The 20,738-nt window shown below is 46.6% G+C and overlaps 22 non-coding genes across 22 annotated transcripts; all 22 read right to left on the bottom strand.

The window, feature by feature from the left end:
* Window positions 1-1,009: 1,009 nt before the first annotated feature.
* Window positions 1,010-1,081, bottom strand: trnae-cuc (transfer RNA glutamic acid (anticodon CUC)). The gene has a single exon. It is a non-coding gene; the product is annotated as a tRNA-Glu (tRNA).
* A 976-nt stretch (window positions 1,082-2,057) lies between these two features.
* On the bottom strand, window positions 2,058-2,130 carry trnav-cac (transfer RNA valine (anticodon CAC)). The gene has a single exon. It is a non-coding gene; the product is annotated as a tRNA-Val (tRNA).
* A 2,537-nt stretch (window positions 2,131-4,667) lies between these two features.
* Window positions 4,668-4,739, bottom strand: trnae-cuc (transfer RNA glutamic acid (anticodon CUC)). Its single transcript has one exon. It is a non-coding gene; the product is annotated as a tRNA-Glu (tRNA).
* Window positions 4,740-6,497: 1,758 nt separating this feature from the next.
* trnae-cuc (transfer RNA glutamic acid (anticodon CUC)) lies at window positions 6,498-6,569 on the bottom strand. Its single transcript has one exon. It is a non-coding gene; the product is annotated as a tRNA-Glu (tRNA).
* Window positions 6,570-7,385: 816 nt separating this feature from the next.
* Window positions 7,386-7,457, bottom strand: trnah-gug (transfer RNA histidin (anticodon GUG)). Its single transcript has one exon. It is a non-coding gene; the product is annotated as a tRNA-His (tRNA).
* Window positions 7,458-7,545: 88 nt separating this feature from the next.
* Window positions 7,546-7,618, bottom strand: trnav-cac (transfer RNA valine (anticodon CAC)). Its single transcript has one exon. It is a non-coding gene; the product is annotated as a tRNA-Val (tRNA).
* Window positions 7,619-8,327: 709 nt separating this feature from the next.
* On the bottom strand, window positions 8,328-8,399 carry trnae-cuc (transfer RNA glutamic acid (anticodon CUC)). Its single transcript has one exon. It is a non-coding gene; the product is annotated as a tRNA-Glu (tRNA).
* An 816-nt stretch (window positions 8,400-9,215) lies between these two features.
* Window positions 9,216-9,287, bottom strand: trnah-gug (transfer RNA histidin (anticodon GUG)). The gene has a single exon. It is a non-coding gene; the product is annotated as a tRNA-His (tRNA).
* An 88-nt stretch (window positions 9,288-9,375) lies between these two features.
* On the bottom strand, window positions 9,376-9,448 carry trnav-cac (transfer RNA valine (anticodon CAC)). The gene has a single exon. It is a non-coding gene; the product is annotated as a tRNA-Val (tRNA).
* Window positions 9,449-11,205: 1,757 nt separating this feature from the next.
* trnav-cac (transfer RNA valine (anticodon CAC)) lies at window positions 11,206-11,278 on the bottom strand. The gene has a single exon. It is a non-coding gene; the product is annotated as a tRNA-Val (tRNA).
* A 709-nt stretch (window positions 11,279-11,987) lies between these two features.
* trnae-cuc (transfer RNA glutamic acid (anticodon CUC)) lies at window positions 11,988-12,059 on the bottom strand. Its single transcript has one exon. It is a non-coding gene; the product is annotated as a tRNA-Glu (tRNA).
* Window positions 12,060-13,035: 976 nt separating this feature from the next.
* trnav-cac (transfer RNA valine (anticodon CAC)) lies at window positions 13,036-13,108 on the bottom strand. The gene has a single exon. It is a non-coding gene; the product is annotated as a tRNA-Val (tRNA).
* A 709-nt stretch (window positions 13,109-13,817) lies between these two features.
* trnae-cuc (transfer RNA glutamic acid (anticodon CUC)) lies at window positions 13,818-13,889 on the bottom strand. The gene has a single exon. It is a non-coding gene; the product is annotated as a tRNA-Glu (tRNA).
* Window positions 13,890-14,705: 816 nt separating this feature from the next.
* trnah-gug (transfer RNA histidin (anticodon GUG)) lies at window positions 14,706-14,777 on the bottom strand. Its single transcript has one exon. It is a non-coding gene; the product is annotated as a tRNA-His (tRNA).
* An 88-nt stretch (window positions 14,778-14,865) lies between these two features.
* Window positions 14,866-14,938, bottom strand: trnav-cac (transfer RNA valine (anticodon CAC)). Its single transcript has one exon. It is a non-coding gene; the product is annotated as a tRNA-Val (tRNA).
* Window positions 14,939-15,647: 709 nt separating this feature from the next.
* trnae-cuc (transfer RNA glutamic acid (anticodon CUC)) lies at window positions 15,648-15,719 on the bottom strand. Its single transcript has one exon. It is a non-coding gene; the product is annotated as a tRNA-Glu (tRNA).
* Window positions 15,720-17,477: 1,758 nt separating this feature from the next.
* trnae-cuc (transfer RNA glutamic acid (anticodon CUC)) lies at window positions 17,478-17,549 on the bottom strand. The gene has a single exon. It is a non-coding gene; the product is annotated as a tRNA-Glu (tRNA).
* An 816-nt stretch (window positions 17,550-18,365) lies between these two features.
* On the bottom strand, window positions 18,366-18,437 carry trnah-gug (transfer RNA histidin (anticodon GUG)). Its single transcript has one exon. It is a non-coding gene; the product is annotated as a tRNA-His (tRNA).
* An 88-nt stretch (window positions 18,438-18,525) lies between these two features.
* Window positions 18,526-18,598, bottom strand: trnav-cac (transfer RNA valine (anticodon CAC)). The gene has a single exon. It is a non-coding gene; the product is annotated as a tRNA-Val (tRNA).
* Window positions 18,599-19,307: 709 nt separating this feature from the next.
* On the bottom strand, window positions 19,308-19,379 carry trnae-cuc (transfer RNA glutamic acid (anticodon CUC)). Its single transcript has one exon. It is a non-coding gene; the product is annotated as a tRNA-Glu (tRNA).
* An 808-nt stretch (window positions 19,380-20,187) lies between these two features.
* On the bottom strand, window positions 20,188-20,259 carry trnah-gug (transfer RNA histidin (anticodon GUG)). The gene has a single exon. It is a non-coding gene; the product is annotated as a tRNA-His (tRNA).
* Window positions 20,260-20,347: 88 nt separating this feature from the next.
* trnav-cac (transfer RNA valine (anticodon CAC)) lies at window positions 20,348-20,420 on the bottom strand. The gene has a single exon. It is a non-coding gene; the product is annotated as a tRNA-Val (tRNA).
* Window positions 20,421-20,738: the final 318 nt, after the last annotated feature.

The following is a 20,738-nucleotide window of genomic DNA, read 5'->3' as shown; positions in this document are numbered from 1 at the left end:
AAGCAGATGTGCCTCCTCGACGCTTGGTTTTTCTGACTTATATTCACCTCAAGCAGAATATCAGGAATTTCTGTGCATCTTTGGAATTAATGTCACCTTTGCCCTGATTTCCGATCTCTGCTGGGTGGGTTAGTTTTATTATCTTATCACAGTTCCCTTAGTGTGTTTCATCTGGTGCTCATGCAAATTACACAACAACAATACAATACAATTGGCATCCCTGTGATCTTCAATGATCTAAAGAAGACCTCGCAGACCATCCATCAGCGAGGACCACCTTCCTCCTTTTTGGCTGTCCCCAGATGTTGAGGGGTTGATAAGGTAGTGCAGTGACCCTAAGTTGTCCTGAGGGTGACCATCTATAGTAGCAGACAGAAGTACTTGACAGTTGTTGTACGTGATTCTGTAGTGTAGCGGTTATCACGTTTGCCTAACACGTGAAAGGTCCCCAGTTCGAGACTGGGCAGAAACAGTTTTGTCCGGTCCATCTGTTCAGGTTGGAGTCCGTGAACCTATGCCTGCTGTTACCTTGTTGTCTCCGCGTCTTTGCACCAGTACTTCTCATTTTTATTCCATAAGGTAGTGATTACCATGAAGACATTCTGGGCGTACCACTCCCAAACACAAGAAGAGCAAACTGGTGTATGCCGTCCAGAGCAGTGAGAATGCACAGACCTGTACATCGGGGGAAACCCAACAAGCATCTTACAATAACGTCGCTGAACACAAGAATGCCAGCTCTTCAGGAGTCAGCAGTTCACCTACAGTTGAAGGAAAAGCGACACTCCTTTGTGGACAACAACATATACACACTGGACAAGGAAGACAGATGATTTGAAAGAGCCAGAGCAAATATCACCATTACACTACCCTTAGATTATGATGACTCGTTCTGAAGCATTTACTTGAGCTTCCTCTTGATTGGTGAAGACCTGAGCACCGGTAGCAAGTATTATTGCCCAAAAGGTGACTAAATTGAATAATTATATAACTGTGCAGGACAAGGGGATTCCCTGACCGGGAATCGGACCCAGGCCGCGGCAGTGAGAGCGCCGAATCCTAACCACTAGACCATCAGGGACCGGACAGGGGTGTTATTTTGAGCAATTTTTGACAAGTGACCACACATTTCTTTATGACCAGTTGTGCAGACAATGACGGTTTCATTCACAGGTTTGGTCAAACATGTCTCTGATGGATTAGAAGCAGTGTGATTTGTATGCATTTCTCTTCAGTCCTTGTTCATGTATCCCCCTGTCTTTCGGTGAAGTCCTGCTTTCCGTTGCCTGTTTTGTAGACACGACCAAAGGTCCCAGTGTACTTCTTGGGGACGTGTGCAAAATCATCATGGGCTTAACGCAGAATTGTAATAATGGTTTATGGCAGCCTCACTGCAGCAGTGGCCTGTGAGGCCAAATCGAGTTGCGCTTGGAAGATGCAAGCCTACACCGGGAAGCCGATCAGCCGACGCCCGGAGAAGAACCAGGGGATGAGGGTCGTGCTCGATGTGACAGAGGGACTGAGGGGTCGCAACATCAGGTTTGACAATTTCTTCACCTCTTACAGACTAGCGCAGGAGCTCCTGAAGATGGGGATCACCATGGTTGGTAAGGTTCGAAAGAACAAGCCGGAGCTCCCGCCCGCACTATAATTCACATTCTTGGATACCATGACTTGGACAACTGGGAGCCTGCACAGACAGTACTGGTTATTGCACTACATTTGAAGTTTTGTTTTTGGCATACATAATGGCCTGAGGATTGTTTGTGTCATGTCTAAAGATAGACGGAGACTGGTAACACAGAAAGTGAAAGCAATGATCAAATGTTATCAATTCAAACATTAATCATGATTTTGTCTTCACAATGAGAGATATGATGATGAGGAGGATAATAGCTGCCGTAACCCGGATTTAAACCGGGGTTGCTGGCGCCACAACACAGAGTACTAACCACTATATGATCACGGCGGGGGCATCATGTGGTCAGTGGCCATCTCAGTTTGAATGAAATACACTTTTCGCCGATGTTAATCAAGCTCGTACAAAAAAGCATAACTGTTTCCGCCCAGTCTCGAACAGGGGACCTTTCGCGTGTGAGGCGAACGTGATAACCACTACACTACGGAAACTCGCAATTGGTCTTCACCGTGCCAACGGACAATAGATACCAATGGATAGACCGTCTTTGGTAGCAGACAGAAGTACTTGACAGTTGTTGTACATGTTTCTGTAGTGTAGCGCTTATCACGATTGCCTAACATGTGAAAGGTCCCCAGTTTGAGACTGGGCAGAAACAGTTTTGTCCGGTCCATCTGTTCAGATTGGAGTCCGTGAACCTATGCCTGCTGTTACCTTGTTGTCACCGCGTCTTTGCACCAGTACTTCTCAGTTTTATTCCATAAGGTAGTGATTACCATGAAGACATTCTGGGCGTACCACTCCCAAACACAAGAAGAGCAAACTGGTGTATGCCGTCCAGAGCAGTGAGAATGCACAGACCTGTACATCGGGGGAAACCCAACAAGCATCTTACAATAACGTCGCTCAACACAAGAATGCCAGCTCTTCAGGACAAGAGTCAGCAGTTCACCTACAGTTGAAGGAAAAGCGACACTCCTTTGTGGACAACAACATATACACACTGGACAAGGAAGACAGATGATTTGAAAGAGCCAGAGCAAATATCACCATTACACTGCCCTTAGATTATGATGACTGGTTCTGAAGCATTTACTTGAGCTTCCTCTTGATTGGTGAAGACCTGAGCACCGGTAGCAAGTATTATTGCCCAAAAGGTGACTAAATTCAATAATTATATAACGGTGCAGGACTAGAGCATTCCCTGACCGGGAATCAGACCCGGGCCGCGGCAGTGAGAGCGCCGAATCCTAACCACTAGACCATCAGGGACCGGACAGGGGGGTTAATTTGAGCAATTTTTGACAAGTGACCACACATTTCTTTATGACCAGTTGTGCAGACAATGACGGTTTCATTCACAGGTTTGATCAAACATGTCTCTGATGGATTAGAAGCAGTGTGATTTGTATGCATTTCTCTTCAGTCCTTGTTCATATATCCCCGTCTTTCGGTGAAGTCCTGCTTTCCGTTGCCTGTTTTGTAGACACGACCAAAGGTCCCAGTGTACTTCTTGGGGACATGTGCAAAATCATCATAGGCTGAATGCAGAATTGTAATAATGGTTTGTGGCAGCCTCACTGCAGCAGTGGCCTGTGACGCCAAATCGAGTTGCGCTTGGAAGATGCAAGCCTACACCGGGAAGCCAATCAGCCGACGCCCGGAGAAGAACCAGGGGATGAGGGTCGTGCTCGATGTGACAGAGGGACTGAGGGGTCGCAACATCAGGTTTGACAATTTCTTCACCTCTTACAGACTAGCGCAGGAGCTCCTGAAGACGGGGATCACCATGGTTGGTAAGGTTCAAAAGAACAAGCCGGAGCTCCCGCCCGCACTATAATTCCCATTCTTGGATACCATGACTTGGACAACTGGGAACCTTCACAGACAGTACTGGTTATTGCACTACATTTGAAGTTTTGTTTTTGGCATACATAATGGCCTGAGGATTGTTTGTGTCATGTCTAAAGAAAGAAGGAGACTGGTAACACAGAAAGTGAAAGCAATGATCAAATGTCATCAATTCAAACATTAATCATGATTTTGTCTTCACAATGAGAGAAATGATGATGAGGTGGATAAAAGCTGCCGTAACCCGGATTTGAACCGGGGTTGCTGGCGCCACAACACAGAGTACTAACCACTATACGATCACGGCGGGGTCATCACGTGGTCAGTGGCCATCTCAGTTTGAATGAAATACACTTTTCGCCGATGTAAATCAAGCTCGTACAAAAAAGCATAACTGTTTCCGCCCAGTCTCGAACAGGGGACCTTTCGCGTGTGAGGCGAAGGTGATAACCACTACACTACTGAAACTCGCAATTGGTCTTCACCGTGCCAACGGGCAATAGATACCAATGGATAGACCGTCTTTGGAAGCAAACAGAAGTACTTGACAGTTGTTGTATCTGTTTTTGTAGTGTAGCGGTTATCACGATTGCCTAACATGTGAAAGGTCCCCAGTTCGAGACTGGGCAGAAACGGTTTTGTCCGGTCCATCTGTTCAGATTGGAGTCCGTGAACCTATGCCTGCTGTTACCTTGTTGTCACCGCGTCTTTGCACCAGTACTTCTCAGTTTTATTCCATAAGGTAGTGATTACCATGAAGACATTCTGGGCGTACCACTCCCAAACACAAGAAGAGCAAACTGGTGTATGCCGTCCAGAGCAGTGAGAATGCACAGACCTGTACATCGGGGGAAACCCAACAAGCATCTGACAATAACGTCGCTCAACACAAGAATGCCAGCTCTTCAGGACAAGAGTCAGCAGTTCACCTACAGTTGAAGGAAAAGCGACACTCCTTTGTGGACAACAACATATACACACTGGACAAGGAAGACAGATGATTTGAAAGAGCCAGAGCAAATATCACCATTACACTGCCCTTAGATTATGATGACTGGTTCTGAAGCATTTACTTGAGCTTCCTCTTGATTAGTGAAGACCTGAGCACCGGTAGCAAGTATTATTGCCCAAAAGGTGACTAAATTGAATAATTATATAGCTGTGCAGGACTCAAGGATTCCCTGACCGGGAATCGGACCCGGGCCACGGCGGTGAGAGCGCCGCATCCTAACCACTAGACCATCAGGGACCTGTCAGGGGTGTTATTTTGAGCAATTTTTGACAAGTGACCACACATTTCTTTATGACCAGTTGTGCAGACAATAACGGTTTCATTCACAGGTTTGATCAAACATGTCTCTGATGGATTAGAAGCAGTGTGATTTGTATGCATTTCTCTTCAGTCCTTGTTCATGTATCCCCCTGTCTTTCGGTGAAGTCCTGTTTTCCGTTGCCTGTTTTTTAGACACGACCAAAGGTCCCAGTGTACTTCTTGGGGACGTGCGCAAAATCATCATAGGCTGAACGCAGAATTGTAATAATGGTTTGTGGCAGCCTCACTGCAGCAGTGGCCTGTGACGCCAAATCGAGTTGCGCTTGGAAGATGCAAACCTACACCGGGAAGCCGATCAGCCGACGCCCGGAGAAGAACCAGGGGATGAGGGTCGTGCTCGATGTGACAGAGGGACTGAGGGGTCGCAACATCAGGTTTGACAATTTCTTCACCTCTTACAGACTAGCGCAGGAGCTCCTGAAGACGGGGATCACCATGGTTGGTAAGGTTCGAAAGAACAAGCCGGAGCTCCCGCCCGCACTATAATTCCCATTCTTGGATACCATGACTTGGACAACTGGGAACCTTCACAGACAGTACTGGTTATTGCACTACATTTGAAGTTTTGTTTTTGGCATACATAATGGCCTGAGGATTGTTTGTGTCATGTCTAAAGAAAGAAGGAGACTGGTAACACAGAAAGTGAAAGCAATGATCAAATGTCATCAATTCAAACATTAATCATGATTTTGTCTTCACAATGAGAGAAATGATGATGAGGTGGATAAAAGCTGCCGTAACCCGGATTTGAACCGGGGTTGCTGGCGCCACAACACAGAGTACTAACCACTATACGATCACGGCGGGGTCATCACGTGGTCAGTGGCCATCTCAGTTTGAATGAAATACACTTTTCGCCGATGTAAATCAAGCTCGTACAAAAAAGCATAACTGTTTCCGCCCAGTCTCGAACAGGGGACCTTTCGCGTGTGAGGCGAAGGTGATAACCACTACACTACTGAAACTCGCAATTGGTCTTCACCGTGCCAACGGGCAATAGATACCAATGGATAGACCGTCTTTGGAAGCAAACAGAAGTACTTGACAGTTGTTGTATCTGTTTTTGTAGTGTAGCGGTTATCACGATTGCCTAACATGTGAAAGGTCCCCAGTTCGAGACTGGGCAGAAACGGTTTTGTCCGGTCCATCTGTTCAGATTGGAGTCCGTGAACCTATGCCTGCTGTTACCTTGTTGTCACCGCGTCTTTGCACCAGTACTTCTCAGTTTTATTCCATAAGGTAGTGATTACCATGAAGACATTCTGGGCGTACCACTCCCAAACACAAGAAGAGCAAACTGGTGTATGCCGTCCAGAGCAGTGAGAATGCACAGACCTGTACATCGGGGGAAACCCAACAAGCATCTGACAATAACGTCGCTCAACACAAGAATGCCAGCTCTTCAGGACAAGAGTCAGCAGTTCACCTACAGTTGAAGGAAAAGCGACACTCCTTTGTGGACAACAACATATACACACTGGACAAGGAAGACAGATGATTTGAAAGAGCCAGAGCAAATATCACCATTACACTGCCCTTAGATTATGATGACTGGTTCTGAAGCATTTACTTGAGCTTCCTCTTGATTAGTGAAGACCTGAGCACCGGTAGCAAGTATTATTGCCCAAAAGGTGACTAAATTGAATAATTATATAGCTGTGCAGGACTCAAGGATTCCCTGACCGGGAATCGGACCCGGGCCACGGCGGTGAGAGCGCCGCATCCTAACCACTAGACCATCAGGGACCTGTCAGGGGTGTTATTTTGAGCAATTTTTGACAAGTGACCACACATTTCTTTATGACCAGTTGTGCAGACAATAACGGTTTCATTCACAGGTTTGATCAAACATGTCTCTGATGGATTAGAAGCAGTGTGATTTGTATGCATTTCTCTTCAGTCCTTGTTCATGTATCCCCCTGTCTTTCGGTGAAGTCCTGTTTTCCGTTGCCTGTTTTTTAGACACGACCAAAGGTCCCAGTGTACTTCTTGGGGACGTGCGCAAAATCATCATAGGCTGAACGCAGAATTGTAATAATGGTTTGTGGCAGCCTCACTGCAGCAGTGGCCTGTGACGCCAAATCGAGTTGCGCTTGGAAGATGCAAACCTACACCGGGAAGCCGATCAGCCGACGCCCGGAGAAGAACCAGGGGATGAGGGTCGTGCTCGATGTGACAGAGGGACTGAGGGGTCGCAACATCAGGTTTGACAATTTCTTCACCTCTTACAGACTAGCGCAGGAGCTCCTGAAGACGGGGATCACCATGGTTGGTAAGGTTCGAAAGAACAAGCCGGAGCTCCCGCCCGCACTATAATTCCCATTCTTGGATACCATGACTTGGACAACTGGGAACCTTCACAGACAGTACTGGTTATTGCACTACATTTGAAGTTTTGTTTTTGGCATACATAATGGCCTGAGGATTGTTTGTGTCATGTCTAAAGATAGAAGGAGACTGGTAACACAGAAAGTGAAAGCAATGATCAAATGTCATCAATTCAAACATTAATCATGATTTTGTCTTCACAATGAGAGAAATGATGATGAGGTGGATAAAAGCTGCCGTAACCCGGATTTGAACCGGGGTTGCTGCGGCCACAACACAGAGTACTAACCACTATACGATCACGGCGGGGGCATCATGTGGTCAGTGGCCATCTCAGTTTGAATGAAATACACTTTTCGCCGATGTTAATCAAGCTCGTACAAAAAAGCATAACTGTTTCCGCCCAGTCTCGAACAGGGGACCTTTCGCGTGTGAGGCGAACGTGATAACCACTACACTACGGAAACTCGCAATTGGTCTTCACCGTGCCAACGGGCAATAGATACCAATGGATAGACCGTCTTTGGAAGCAAACAGAAGTACTTGACAGTTGTTGTATCTGTTTTTGTAGTGTAGCGGTTATCACGATTGCCTTACATGTGAAAGGTCCCCAGTACGAGACTGGGCAGAAACGGTTTTGTCCGGTCCATCTGTTCAGATTGGAGTCCGTGAACCTATGCCTGCTGTTACCTTGTTGTCACCGCGTCTTTGCACCAGTACTTCTCAGTTTTATTCCATAAGGTAGTGATTACCATGAAGACATTCTGGGCGTACCACTCCCAAACACAAGAAGAGCAAACTGGTGTATGCCGTCCAGAGCAGTGAGAATGCACAGACCTGTACATCGGGGGAAACCCAACAAGCATCTTACAATAACGTCGCTCAACACAAGAATGCCAGCTCTTCAGGACAAGAGTCAGCAGTTCACCTACAGTTGAAGGAAAAGCGACACTCCTTTGTGGACAACAACATATACACACTGGACAAGGAAGACAGATGATTTGAAAGAGCCAGAGCAAATATCACCATTACACTGCCCTTAGATTATGATGACTCGTTCTGAAGCATTTACTTGAGCTTCCTCTTGATTAGTGAAGACCTGAGCACCGGTAGCAAGTATTATTGCCCAAAAGGTGACTAAATTGAATAATTATATAGCTGTGCAGGACTCAAGGATTCCCTGACCAGGAATCGGACCCGGGCCACGGCGGTGAGAGCGCCGCATCCTAACCACTAGACCATCAGGGACCTGTCAGGGGTGTTATTTTGAGCAATTTTTGACAAGTGACCACACATTTCTTTATGACCAGTTGTGCAGACAATAACGGTTTCATTCACAGGTTTGATCAAACATGTCTCTGATGGATTAGAAGCAGTGTGATTTGTATGCATTTCTCTTCAGTCCTTGTTCATGTATCCCCCTGTCTTTCGGTGAAGTCCTGCTTTCCGTTGCCTGTTTTGTAGACACGACCAAAGGTCCCAGTGTACTTCTTGGGGACGTGTGCAAAATCATCATGGGCTGAACGCAGAATTGTAATAATGGTTTATGGCAGCCACACTGCAGCAGTGGCATGTGACGCTCAATCGAGTTGCGCTTGGAAGATGCAAGCCTACACCGGGAAGCAGATCAGCCGACGCCCGGAGAAGAACCAGGGGATGAGGGTCATGCTCGATGTGACAGAGGGACTAAGGGGTCGCAACATCAGGTTTGACAATTTCTTCACCTCTTACAGACTAGCGCAGGAGCTCCTGAAGACGGGGATCACCATGGTTGGTAAGGTTCGAAAGAACAAGCCGGAGCTCCCGCCCGCACTATAATTCACATTCTTGGATACCATGACTTGGACAACTGGGAACCTTCACAGACAGTACTGGTTATTGCACTACATTTGAAGTTTTGTTTTTGGCATACATAATGGCCTGAGGATTGTTTGTGTCATGTCTAAAGATAGAAGGAGACTGGTAACACAGAAAGTGAAAGCAATGATCAAATGTCATCAATTAGAACATTAATCATGATTTTGTCTTCACAATGAGAGAAATGATGATGAGGTGGATAAAAGCTGCCGTAACCCGGATTTGAACCGGGGTTGCTGCGGCCACAACACAGAGTACTAACCACTATACGATCACGGCGGGGGCATCATGTGGTCAGTGGCCATCTCAGTTTGAATGAAATACACTTTTCGCCGATGTTAATCAAGCTCGTACAAAAAAGCATAACTGTTTCCGCCCAGTCTCGAACAGGGGACCTTTCGCGTGTGAGGCGAACGTGATAACCACTACACTACGGAAACTCGCAATTGGTCTTCACCGTGCCAACGGGCAATAGATACCAATGGATAGACCGTCTTTGGAAGCAAACAGAAGTACTTGACAGTTGTTGTATCTGTTTTTGTAGTGTAGCGCTTATCACGATTGCCTTACATGTGAAAGGTCTCCAGTTCGAGACTGGGCAGGAACGGTTTTGTCCGGTCCATCTGTTCAGATTGGAGTCCGTGAACCTATGCCTGCTGTTACCTTGTTGTCACCGCGTCTTTGCACCAGTACTTCTCAGTTTTATTCCATAAGGTAGTGATTACCATGAAGACATTCTGGGCGTACCACTCCCAAACACAAGAAGAGCAAACTGGTGTATGCCGTCCAGAGCAGTGAGAATGCACAGACCTGTACATCGGGGGAAACCCAACAAGCATCTTACAATAACGTCGCTCAACACAAGAATGCCAGCTCTTCAGGACAAGAGTCAGCAGTTCACCTACAGTTGAAGGAAAAGCGACACTCCTTTGTGGACAACAACATATACACACTGGACAAGGAAGACAGATGATTTGAAAGAGCCAGAGCAAATATCACCATTACACTGCCCTTAGATTATGATGACTCGTTCTGAAGCATTTACTTGAGCTTCCTCTTGATTAGTGAAGACCTGAGCACCGGTAGCAAGTATTATTGCCCAAAAGGTGACTAAATTGAATAATTATATAACGGTGCAGGACTAGAGCATTCCCTGAACGGGAATCGGACCCGGGCCGTGGCAATGAGAGCGCCGAATCCTAACCACTAGACCATCAGGGACCGGACAGGGAGGTTATTCTGAGCAATTTTTGACAAGTGACCACACATTTCTTTATGACCAGTTGTGCAGACAATGACGGTTTCATTCACAGGTTTGATCAAACATGTCTCTGATGGATTAGAAGCAGTGTGATTTGTATGCATTTCTCTTCAGTCCTTGTTCATGTGTCCCCCTGTCTTTCGGTGAAGTCCTGTTTTCCGTTGCCTGTTTTGTAGACACGACCAAAGGTCCCAGTGTACTTCTTGGGGACGTGTGCAAAATCATCATGGGCTGAACGCAGAATTGTAATAATGGTTTGTGGCAGCCTCACTGCAGCAGTGGCCTGTGACGCCAAATCGAGTTGCGCTTGGAAGATGCAAGCCTACACCGGGAAGCAGATCAGCCGACGCCCGGAGAAGAACCAGGGGATGAGGGTCGTGCTCGATGTGACAGAGGGACTGAGGGGTCGCAACATCAGGTTTGACAATTTCTTCACCTCTTACAGACTAGCGCAGGAGCTCCTGAAGACGGGGATCACCATGGTTGGTAAGGTTCGAAAGAACAAGCCGGAGCTCCCGCCCGCACTATAATTCACATTCTTGGATACCATGACTTGGACAACTGGGAACCTTCACAGACAGTACTGGTTATTGCACTACATTTGAAGTTTTGTTTTTGGCATACATAATGGCCTGAGGATTGTTTGTGTCATGTCGAAAGATAGAAGGAGACTGGTAACACAGAAAGTGAAAGCAATGATCAAATGTCATCAATTCAAACATTAATCATGATTTTGTCTTCACAATGAGAGAAATGATGATGAGGTGGATAAAAGCTGCCGTAACCCGGATTTAAACCGGGGTTGCTGCGGCCACAACACATAGTACTAACCACTATACGATCACGGCGGGGGCATCATGTGGTCAGTGGCCATCTCAGTTTGAATGAAATACACTTTTCGCCGATGTTAATCAAGCTCGTACAAAAAAGCATAACTGTTTCCGCCCAGTCTCGAACAGGGGACCTTTCACGTGTGAGGCGAACGTGATAACCACTACACTACGGAAACTCGCAATTGGTCTTCACCGTGGCAACGGGCAATAAATACCAATGGATAGACCGTCTTTGGAAGCAAACAGAAGTACTTGACAGTTGTTGTATCTGTTTTTGTAGTGTAGCGGTTATCACGATTGCCTTACATGTGAAAGGTCCCCAGTTCCAGACTGGGCAGAAACGGTTTTGTCCGGTCCATCTGTTCAGATTGGAGTCTGTGAACCTATGCCTGCTGTTACCTTGTTGTCACCGCGTCTTTGCACCAGTACTTCTCAGTTTTATTCCATAAGGTAGTGATTACCATGAAGACATTCTGGGCGTACCACTCCCAAACACAAGAAGAGCAAACTGGTGTATGCCGTCCAGAGCAGTGAGAATGCACAGACCTGTACATCGGGGGAAACCCAACAAGCATCTTACAATAACGTCGCTCAACACAAGAATGCCAGCTCTTCAGGACAAGAGTCAGCAGTTCACCTACAGTTGAAGGAAAAGCGACACTCCTTTGTGGACAACAACATATACACACTGGACAAGGAAGACAGATGATTTGAAAGAGCCAGAGCAAATATCACCATTACACTGCCCTTAGATTATGATGACTGGTTCTGAAGCATTTACTTGAGCTTCCTCTTGATTAGTGAAGACCTGAGCACCGGTAGCAAGTATTATTGCCCAAAAGGTGACTAAATTGCATAATTATATAGCTGTGCAGGACTCAAGGATTCCCTGACCGGGAATCGGACCCGGGCCACGGCGGTGAGAGCGCCGCATCCTAACCACTAGACCATCAGGGACCTGTCAGGGGGGATATTTTGAGCAATTTTTGACAAGTGACCACACATTTCTTTATGACCAGTTGTGAAGACAGTAACGGTTTCACTCACAGGTTTGATCAAACATGTCTCTGATGGATTAGAAGCAGTGTGATTTGTATGCATTTCTCTTCAGTCCTTGTTCATGTATCCCCCTGTCTTTCGGTGAAGTCCTGTTTTCCGTTGCCTGTTTTTTAGACACGACCAAAGGTCCCAGTGTACTTCTTGGGGACGTGTGCAAAATCATCATGGGCTGAACGCAGAATTGTAATAATGGTTTGTGGCAGCCTCACTGCAGCAGTGGCCTGTGACGCCAAATCGAGTTGCGCTCTGAAGATGCAAACCTACACCGGGAAGCCGATCAGCTGACGCCCGGAGAAGAACCAGGGGATGAGGGTCGTGCTCGATGTGACAGAGGGACTGAGGGGTCGCAACATCAGGTTTGACAATTTCTTCACCTCTTACAGACTAGCGCAGGAGCTCCTGAAGACGGGGATCACCATGGTTGGTAAGGTTCGAAAGAACAAGCCGGAGCTCCCGCCCGCACTATAATTCACATTCTTGGATACCATGACTTGGACAACTGGGAACCTTCACAGACAGTACTGGTTATTGCACTACATTTGAAGTTTTGTTTTTGGCATACATAATGGCCTGAGGATTGTTTGTGTCATGTCTAGGGTTGGAAGAAGACTGGTAACACAGAAAGTGAAAGCAATGATCAAATGTCATCAATTCAAACATTAATCATGATTTTGTCTTCACAATGAGAGAAATGATGATGAGGTGGATAAAAGCTGCCGTAACCCGGATTTGAACCGGGGTTGTTGCGGCCACAACACAGAGTACTAACCACTATACGATCACGGCGGGGTCATCACGTGGTCAGTGGCCATCTCAGTTTGAATGAAATACACTTTTCGCCGATGTAAATCAAGCTCGTACAAAAAAGCATAACTGTTTCCGCCCAGTCTCGAACAGGGGACCTTTCACATGTGAGGCGAACGTGATAACCACTACACTACGGAAACTCGCAATTGGTCTTCACCGTGCCAACGGCCAATAGATACCAATGGATGGACCGTCTTTGGAAGCAAACAGAAGTACTTGACAGTTGTTGTATCTGTTTTTGTAGTGTAGCGGTTATCACGATTGCCTTACATGTGAAAGGTCCCCAGTTCGAGACTGGGCAGAAACGGTTTTGTCCGGTCCATCTGTTCAGATTGGAGTCTGTGAACCTATGCCTGCTGTTACCTTGTTGTCACCGCGTCTTTGCACCAGTACTTCTCAGTTTTATTCCATAAGGTAGTGATTACCATGAAGACATTCTGGGCGTACCACTCCCAAACACAAGAAGAGCAAACTGGTGTATGCCGTCCAGAGCAGTGAGAATGCACAGACCTGTACATCGGGGGAAACCCAACAAGCATCTTACAATAACGTCGCTCAACACAAGAATGCCAGCTCTTCAGGACAAGAGTCAGCAGTTCACCTACAGTTGAAGAAAAAGCGACACTCCTTTGTGGACAACAACATATACACACTGGACAAGGAAGACAGATGATTTGAAAGAGCCAGAGCAAATATCACCATTACACTGCCCTTAGATTATGATGACTCGTTCTGAAGCATTAACTTGAGCTTCCTCTTGATTAGTGAAGACCTGAGCACCGGTAGCAAGTATTATTGCCCAAAAGGTGACTAAATTGAATAATTATATAGCTGTGCAGGACTCAAGGATTCCCTGACCGGGAATCGGACCCGGGCCACGGCGGTGAGAGCGCCGCATCCTAACCACTAGACCATTAGGGACCTGTCAGGGGGGTTATTTTGAGCAATTTTTGACAAGTGACCACACATTTCTTTATGACCAGTTGTGAAGACAATAACGGTTTCATTCACAGGTTTGATCAAACATGTCTCTGATGGATTAGAAGCAGTGTGATTTGTATGCATTTCTCTTCAGTCCTTGTTCATGTGTCCCCCTGTCTTTCAGTGAAGTCCTGTTTTCCGTTGCCTGTTTTGTAGACACGACCAAAGGTCCCAGTGTACTTCTTGGGGACGTGTGCAAAATCATCATGGGCTGAACGCAGAATTGTAATAATGGTTTATGGCAGCCACACTGCAGCAGTGGCATGTGACGCTAAATCGAGTTGCGCTTGGAAGATGCAAGCCTACACCGGGAAGCAGATCAGCCGACGCCCGGAGAAGAACCAGGGGATGAGGGTCATGCTCGATGTGACAGAGGGACTAAGGGGTCGCAACATCAGGTTTGACAATTTCTTCACCTCTTACAGACTAGCGCAGGAGCTCCTGAAGACGGGGATCACCATGGTTGGTAAGGTTCGAAAGAACAAGCCGAGGCTCCCGCCCGCACTATAATTCACATTCTTGGATACCATGACTTGGACAACTGGGAACCTTCACAGACAGTACTGGTTATTGCACTACATTTGAAGTTTTGTTTTTGGCATACATAATGGCCTGAGGATTGTTTGTGTCATGTCTAAAGAAAGAAGGAGACTGGTAACACAGAAAGTGAAAGCAATGATCAAATGTCATCAATTCAAACATTAATCATGATTTTGTCTTCACAATGAGAGAAATGATGATGAGGTGGATAAAAGCTGCCGTAACCCGGATTTGAACCGGGGTTGCTGCGGCCACAACACAGAGTACTAACCACTATACGATCACGGCGGGGGCATCATGTGGTCAGTGGCCATCTCAGTTTGAATGAAATACACTTTTCGCCGATGTTAATCAAGCTCGTACAAAAAAGCATAACTGTTTCCGCCCAGTCTCGAACAGGGGACCTTTCGCGTGTGAGGCGAACGTGATAACCACTACACTACGGAAACTCGCAATTGGTCTTCAACGTGCCAACGGGCAATAGATACCAATGGATAGACCGTCTTTGGAAGCAAACAGAAGTACTTGACAGTTGTTGTATCTGTTTTTGTAGTGTAGCGCTTATCACGATTGCCTTACATGTGAAAGGTCTCCAGTTCGAGACTGGGCAGGAACGGTTTTGTCCGGTCCATCTGTTCAGATTGGAGTCCGTGAACCTATGCCTGCTGTTACCTTGTTGTCACCGCGTCTTTGCACCAGTACTTCTCAGTTTTATTCCATAAGGTAGTGATTACCATGAAGACATTCTGGGCGTACCACTCCCAAACACAAGAAGAGCAAACTGGTGTATGCCGTCCAGAGCAGTGAGAATGCACAGACCTGTACATCGGGGGAAACCCAACAAGCATCTTACAATAACGTCGCTCAACACAAGAATGCCAGCTCTTCAGGACAAGAGTCAGCAGTTCACCTACAGTTGAAGGAAAAGCGACACTCCTTTGTGGACAACAACATATACACACTGGACAAGGAAGACAGATGATTTGAAAGAGCCAGAGCAAATATCACCATTACACTGCCCTTAGATTATGATGACTGGTTCTGAAGCATTTACTTGAGCTTCCTCTTGATTAGTGAAGACCTGAGCACCGGTAGCAAGTATTATTGCCCAAAAGGTGACTAAATTGCATAATTATATAGCTGTGCAGGACTCAAGGATTCCCTGACCGGGAATCGGACCCGGGCCACGGCGGTGAGAGCGCCGCATCCTAACCACTAGACCATCAGGGACCTGTCAGGGGGGATATTTTGAGCAATTTTTGACAAGTGACCACACATTTCTTTATGACCAGTTGTGAAGACAGTAACGGTTTCACTCACAGGTTTGATCAAACATGTCTCTGATGGATTAGAAACAGTGTGATTTGTATGCATTTCTCTTCAGTCCTTGTTCATGTATCCCCCTGTCTTTCGGTGAAGTCCTGTTTTCCGTTGCCTGTTTTTTAGACACGACCAAAGGTCCCAGTGTACTTCTTGGGGACGTGTGCAAAATCATCATGGGCTGAACGCAGAATTGTAATAATGGTTTGTGGCAGCCTCACTGCAGCAGTGGCCTGTGACGCCAAATCGAGTTGCGCTCTGAAGATGCAAACCTACACCGGGAAGCCGATCAGCTGACGCCCGGAGAAGAACCAGGGGATGAGGGTCGTGCTCGATGTGACAGAGGGACTGAGGGGTCGCAACATCAGGTTTGACAATTTCTTCACCTCTTACAGACTAGCGCAGGAGCTCCTGAAGACGGGGATCACCATGGTTGGTAAGGTTCGAAAGAACAAGCCGGAGCTCCCGCCCGCACTATAATTCACATTCTTGGATACCATGACTTGGACAACTGGGAACCTTCACAGACAGTACTGGTTATTGCACTACATTTGAAGTTTTGTTTTTGGCATACATAATGGCCTGAGGATTGTTTGTGTCATGTCTAGGGTTGGAAGAAGACTGGTAACACAGAAAGTGAAAGCAATGATCAAATGTCATCAATTCAAACATTAATCATGATTTTGTCTTCACAATGAGAGAAATGATGATGAGGTGGATAAAAGCTGCCGTAACCCGGATTTGAACCGGGGTTGTTGCGGCCACAACACAGAGTACTAACCACTATACGATCACGGCGGGGTCATCACGTGGTCAGTGGCCATCTCAGTTTGAATGAAATACACTTTTCGCCGATGTAAATCAAGCTCGTACAAAAAAGCATAACTGTTTCCGCCCAGTCTCGAACAGGGGACCTTTCACATGTGAGGCGAACGTGATAACCACTACACTACTGAAACTCGCAATTGGTCTTCACCGTGCCAACGGGCAATAGATACCAATGGATGGACCGTCTTTGGAAGCAAACAGAAGTACTTGACAGTTGTTGTATCTGTTTTTGTAGTGTAGCGGTTATCACGATTGCCTTACATGTGAAAGGTCCCCAGTTCGAGACTGGGCAGAAACGGTTTTGTCCAGTCCATCTGTTCAGATTGGAGTCTGTGAACCTATGCCTGCTGTTACCTTGTTGTCACCGCGTCTTTGCACCAGTACTTCTCAGTTTTATTCCATAAGGTAGTGATTACCATGAAGACATTCTGGGCGTACCACTCCCAAACACAAGAAGAGCAAACTGCTGTATGCCGTCCAGAGCAGTGAGAATGCACAGACCTGTACATCGGGGGAAACCCAACAAGCATCTTACAATAACGTCGCTCAACACAAGAATGCCAGCTCTTCAGGACAAGAGTCAGCAGTTCACCTACAGTTGAAGGAAAAGCGACACTCCTTTGTGGACAACAACATATACACACTGGACAAGGAAGACAGATGATTTGAAAGAGCCAGAGCAAATATCACCATTACACTGCCCTTAGATTATGATGACTCGTTCTGAAGCATTAACTTGAGCTTCCTCTTGATTAGTGAAGACCTGAGCACCGGTAGCAAGTATTATTGCCCAAAAGGTGACTAAATTGAATAATTATATAGCTGTGCAGGACTCAAGGATTCCCTGACCGGGAATCGGACCCGGGCCACGGCGGTGAGAGCGCCGCATCCTAACCACTAGACCATTAGGGACCTGTCAGGGGGGTTATTTTGAGCAATTTTTGACAAGTGACCACACATTTCTTTATGACCAGTTGTGAAGACAATAACGGTTTCATTCACAGGTTTGATCAAACATGTCTCTGATGGATTAGAAGCAGTGTGATTTGTATGCATTTCTCTTCAGTCCTTGTTCATGTATCCCCCTGTCTTTCGGTGAAGTCCTGTTTTCCGTTGCCTGTTTTTTAGACACGACCAAAGGTCCCAGTGTACTTCTTGGGGACGTGTGCAAAATCATCATGGGCTGAACGCAGAATTGTAATAATGGTTTGTGGCAGCCTCACTGCAGCAGTGGCCTGTGACGCCAAATCGAGTTGCGCTTGGAAGATGCAAACCTACACCGGGAAGCCGATCAGCCGACGCCCGGCGAAGAACCAGGGGATGAGGGTCGTGCTCGATGTGACAGAGGGACTGAGGGGTCGCAACATCAGGTTTGACAATTTCTTCACCTCTTACAGACTAGCGCAGGAGCTCCTGAAGAAGGGGATCACCATGGTTGGTAAGGTTCGAAAGAACAAGCCGGAGCTCCCGCCCGCACTATAATTCACATTCTTGGATACCATGACTTGGACAACTGGGAACCTTCACAGACAGTACTGGTTATTGCACTACATTTGAAGTTTTGTTTTTGGCATACATAATGGCCTGAGGATTGTTTGTGTCATGTCTAGGGTTGGAAGAAGACTGGTAACACAGAAAGTGAAAGCAATGATCAAATGTCATCAATTCAAACATTAATCATGATTTTGTCTTCACAATGAGAGAAATGATGATGAGGTGGATAAAAGCTGCCGTAACCCGGATTTGAACCGGGGTTGCTGCGGCCACAACACAGAGTACTAACCACTATACGATCACGGCGGGGTCATCACTTGGTCAGTGGCCATCTCAGTTTGAATGAAATACACTTTTCGCCGATGTAAATCAAGCTCGTACAAAAAAGCATAACTGTTTCCGCCCAGTCTTGAACAGGGGACCTTTCGTGTGTGAGGCGAACGTGATAACCACTACACTACGGAAACTCGCAACTGGTCTTCACCGTGCCAACGGACAATAGATACCAATGGATAGACCGTCTTTGGTAGCAGACAGAAGTACTTGACAGTTGTTGTATCTGTTTCTGTAGTGTAGCGCTTATCACAATTGCCTAACATGTGAAAGGTCCCCAGTTTGAGACTGGGCAGAAACAGTTTTGTCCGGTCCATCTGTTCAGATTGGAGTCCGTGAACCTATGCCTGCTGTTACCTTGTTGTCTCCGCGTCTTTGCACCAGTACTTCTCAGTTTTATTCCATAAGGTAGTGATTACCATGAAGACATTCTGGGAGTACCACTCCCAAACACAAGAAGAGCAAACTGGTGTATGCCGTCCAGAGCAGTGAGAATGCACAGACCTGTACATCGGGGGAAACCCAACAAGCATCTTACAATAACGTCGCTCAACACAAGAATGCCAGCTCTTCAGGGCAAGAGTCAGCAGTTCACCTACAGTTGAAGGAAAAGCGACACTCCTTTGTGGACAACAACATATACACACTGGACAAGGAAGACAGATGATTTGAAAGAGCCAGAGCAAATATCACCATTACACTGCCCTTAGATTATGATGACTCGTTCTGAAGCATTTACTTGAGCTTCCTCTTGATTGGTGAAGACCTGAGCACCGGTAGCAAGTATTATTGCCCAAAAGGTGACTAAATTGAATACTTATATAGCTGTGCAGGACTCAAGGATTCCCTGACCGGGAATCGGACCCGGGCCACGGCAGTGAGAGCGCCGAATCCTAACCACTAGACCATCAGGGACCGGACAGGGGGGTTATTCTGAGCAATTTTTGACAAGTGACCACACATTTCTTTATGACCAGTTGTGCAGACAATGACGGTTTCATTCACAGGTTTGATCAAACATGTCTCTGATGGATTAGAAGCAGTGTGATTTGTATGCATTTCTCTTCAGTCCTTGTTCATGTGTCCCCCTGTCTTTCGGTGAAGTCCTGTTTTCCGTTGCCTGTATTGTTGACACGACCAAAGGTCCCAGTGTACTTCTTGGGGACGTGTGCAAAATCATCATGGGCTGAACGCAGAATTGTAATAATGGTTTGTGGCAGCCTCACTGCAGCAGTGGCCTGTGACGCCAAATCGAGTTGCGCTTGGAAGATGCAAGCCTACACCGGGAAGCCGACGCCCGGAGAAGAACCAGGGGATGAGGGTCGTGCTCGATGTGACAGAGGGACTGAGGGGTCGCAACATCAGGTTTGACAATTTCTTCACCTCTTACAGACTAGCGCAGGAGCTCCTGAAGACGGGGATCACCATGGTTGGTAAGGTTCGAAAGAACAAGCCGGAGCTCCCGCCCGCACGATAATTCACAGTCTTGGATACCATGACTTGGACAACAGGGAACCTTCACAGACAGTACTGGTTATTGCACTACATTTGAAGTTTTGTTTTTGGCATACATAATGGCCTGAGGATTGTTTGTGTCATGTCTAAAGATAGAAGGAGACTGGTAACACAGAAAGTGAAAGCAATGATCAAATGTCATCAATTCAAACATTAATCATGATTTTGTCTTCACAATGAGAGAAATGATGATGAGGTGGATAAAAGCTGCCGTAACCCGGATTTGAACCGGGGTTGCTGCGGCCACAACACAGAGTACTAACCACTATACGATCACGGCGGGGGCATCATGTGGTCAGTGGCCATCTCAGTTTGAATGAAATACACTTTTCGCCGATGTTAATCAAGCTCGTACAAAAAAGCATAACTGTTTCCGCCCAGTCTCGAACAGGGGACCTTTCGCGTGTGAGGCGAACGTGATAACCACTACACTACGGAAACTCGCAATTGGTCTTCACCGTGCCAACGGGCAATAGATACCAATGGATAGACCGTCTTTGGAAGCAAACAGAAGTACTTGACAGTTGTTGTATCTGTTTTTGTAGTGTAGCGGTTATCACGATTGCCTTACATGTGAAAGGTCCCCAGTTCGAGACTGGGCAGAAACGGTTTTGTCCGCTCCATCTGTTCAGATTGGAGTCCGTGAACCTATGCCTGCTGTTACCTTGTTGTCACCGCGTCTTTGCACCAGTACTTCTCAGTTTTATTCCATAAGGTAATGATTACCATGAAGACATTCTGGGCGTACCACTCCCAAAC

This window comes from Genypterus blacodes, unplaced genomic scaffold (genome assembly GCF_046128005.1).
Source record: "Genypterus blacodes isolate CSIRO-AG114 ecotype Tasmania unplaced genomic scaffold, CSIRO-AGI_Gbla_v1 ptg000070l_1, whole genome shotgun sequence".
NCBI classification, from domain to species: Eukaryota; Metazoa; Chordata; class Actinopteri; order Ophidiiformes; family Ophidiidae; genus Genypterus; species Genypterus blacodes.
Note: the sequence above shows the minus strand (reverse complement) of the source record. Positions and strands in the feature narration are given on the sequence as shown.